The sequence below is a fragment of the Capsicum annuum genome, chromosome 4 (assembly GCF_002878395.1).
Source record: "Capsicum annuum cultivar UCD-10X-F1 chromosome 4, UCD10Xv1.1, whole genome shotgun sequence".
Lineage (NCBI taxonomy): Eukaryota > Viridiplantae > Streptophyta > Magnoliopsida > Solanales > Solanaceae > Capsicum > Capsicum annuum.
This window is the reverse complement of record NC_061114.1, coordinates 167658161-167661106: the sequence shown is the minus strand read 5'-3', so window position 1 is coordinate 167661106 and position 2946 is coordinate 167658161.

Genomic DNA, 2946 nt, shown 5'->3' with positions numbered 1-2946 from the left:
AGGAGTGAATGTTCGTTTCCCACTATAGTGGCCTGACTTCTATTATAGAGGCACCACTATAGCAGGGAGTGTCTTGATATGGCAAGATGGTGATAACTAGCTTTCCTAATATTTTTCCTTATAATTTTGTATCCCTAGTTCATCTACCAAGAATTATTTAACAGACATCTATATAATTTTAAATTATCAATACCCTTGTGCCCTTTAAACACAGTGATTATAGTAACAACAAAATATGTCATTACACTATGAAGTCAACAACTCCGACACAATAATCCAAGCCCTTTATAAGGCTTATGCTGAATATATTCGGTGGCTGAAGAGAGAGGAATCCATCCATTATCAGGCAAAAGTCTAAGATTATGTGGGATGAAGAGGCAACTTCAACTACAAGTATTTTCATAGTGTCATAATGGAAAACAGAAGAAGATCACATATATATAGGGTTAAAAACAATCAAAGGTAATGGATTAAGGGCAATAAAGCAATCGTTCAAGATTATATTGACCATTATAACAATATTTTTACCCCTATTGACATTGATATGACTTGTCCATCCTCGATAATAAAATGCCTATTGTTACTGATGAGGAAAACCAAGATCTATACAATCAACCCAAAGAAGAAGAGATCAAAGAGGCAGTTTTTTTAATTGACCCCAACAGCTTGGTTGGCCTAATGGTTTTAATGGTTAATTTTACCAAGATACTTATGAATTTATTAAAAAGAATGAGTGCAACTTTGTCCAAAGTTTTTTTTGGATTCTAAACTAACCACGTTTTATACGCACACAAATTTGGTAATTATTCCCAAGTCCTGTATCGATGGGCCAACTAAACCTTTTTAGTCTTTGTAATGTCTCCACCAAGATAATATCAAATATTATTCTCAGACGATTAGCACAGATTATCCCAAGTCTTATTTTAAAGAATCAATCTCGCTTTGTCAAGGAAAAATTTATCACTAAAATCATACTCTTGGTGCAAGAGATAGTCCCATGGGATAAAAAAAGATAAAAAGATAAAGAGAACACTATTATTATACCAAACATGTCAAAAGCGTATGACAATCTCTCCTGGCCTTCCTCACAGGAGTTCTTGAGACACTCAACTTTGCACAACCTTTCATAGAGCTCATTCATAGATTCTTAGACAACAATTGGTATTTTATTCTAATTAATGGAACTAGAATGGATTCTTTAGGTCTACTAGAGGACTCAAATAGGGATACCCCTTCTCACCATGACTTTTTATATTAATTGTTGAGGCTTTATCTAGATCTCTTAACAGACTCAATAAGGACCCTAATTTATTGGCTTCTCTATGAGTCCGAGAGGGCCAAAGATAAACCATCTTAGCTATGCGGATGATTTAATTCTTTTTATTTCCAATAACAAGTTTTCCATTAATCTCCTCACAAAGGATTTGAATGACTATCAGGATGCCTCCGGACAACAAATCAACTAAGAAAAAGTTATTTGCTAACTCAAATTCATAGGTACAAAAGAGGTAATAGGAGATTAAGAAAATGGACTAGATTCAAAAAAGCACAATTTCCATTTAAATACCTTTAGATGCCCAATATACACCAAAAGAAAGAAGGAAGCCAATTTGCAGAGCTTGCTCACAAAGTCCTTAGCAAAGCTGGAGGCTGTCAAGGTAAATTTTTCTTCTTTGATGGCAAAATTATACTTATTAAACACGTGCTTCCAGCTTAAAGTCTTTGTCTGTTAGAAGCTATGGATCCTAATTTAACTATCATTAAACAAATAGAGAGTTATTTATCTAACTTCTTCTGGGAAAAAAAGAAGGCAAAAATAGTTACCTTTGGTGTTCATGCTATAACATGACCTATATATATGAAGAAGATGGAGTTTATTTTAAGAAAATTCAAGATATTTGTTACTCTTTTGCCGCTAAAAGGTGGTAGAGATTCAAAGTGGAGGACAACCTATGGTCTAGATTTCTCAAGGCCAAATATTGTCCAAGATCTGATCCTCTCTTGAAAGTCATGAACTTTTTATGTTTAAATAGTTAGAGATAACTATAAGATACCAGAGACAAAATTAATTCTAATATCTTTAAGAAAATAAGTTTTGGTAACAACTTATTTTAGTGGGACAAGTGGTTGGGTACAATCCCTTTAAGGACTTACTACAATCTCCCTCATAAGCTCGAAAATTCAAAAGTGAGTGACTACTTAGTTAACCATAAATGGAGCGTAAACATATTGTTGAAATCTATCCCTCTTCCAGTGGTTAATGAAATCACTCAAGTCAATATTGGTTCCTACAAAGTTAGATCAAGCTATCTAGACTCTCAACTCTTAGGTCAATTTTACTTGCAGATCTGCCCTTAATTCAATTCTAACTAGAATATGGCAAAAAGATTTTTCCTTCAAATCTTTTTCACTAGGTGGAGGATGTGTAAAAATAGTCTTACGCTTGGTGAAATCATAAAAAGATTTGGCATTAACTCTTCTTCTAATATTTGTTGTTGTAGGTCTCCAATTGTAAAGACTTGTTTTTGTGAATTTTTCTGTTTTATGTTTTTGACCATTTTAACCCTTTCCGTAGTTTCTATGTATTGTTTTGGTGTATGTGGATTTTTGGCATGATTCTCAATTCGATTCAAAATGATTTATACGAGTTTGTGGCTTTTAGAGGTTAAAAAGGGTTCAAAGTTGGCTTCGATCAACATTGATTGTTTTGAGTGTCAGGTGATAAAGCGGACCGCACCAACAGATCCAAAACATTGATTTTGGGTTGGTAGCGTGATTGGTTTAATTTTATGGATTTTGGATCTCATTTCAACCCTTGATTCAGAAATTAGTGAAATTGGGTCTTGAGGGTTAATTTTTTGAAAACAACATCTTTTCAAAAATTTGATGTCTCTATTGAGTATAGAATGTTAAATTTAGTCTGATAGCATATTTTGTTTGCCTTCA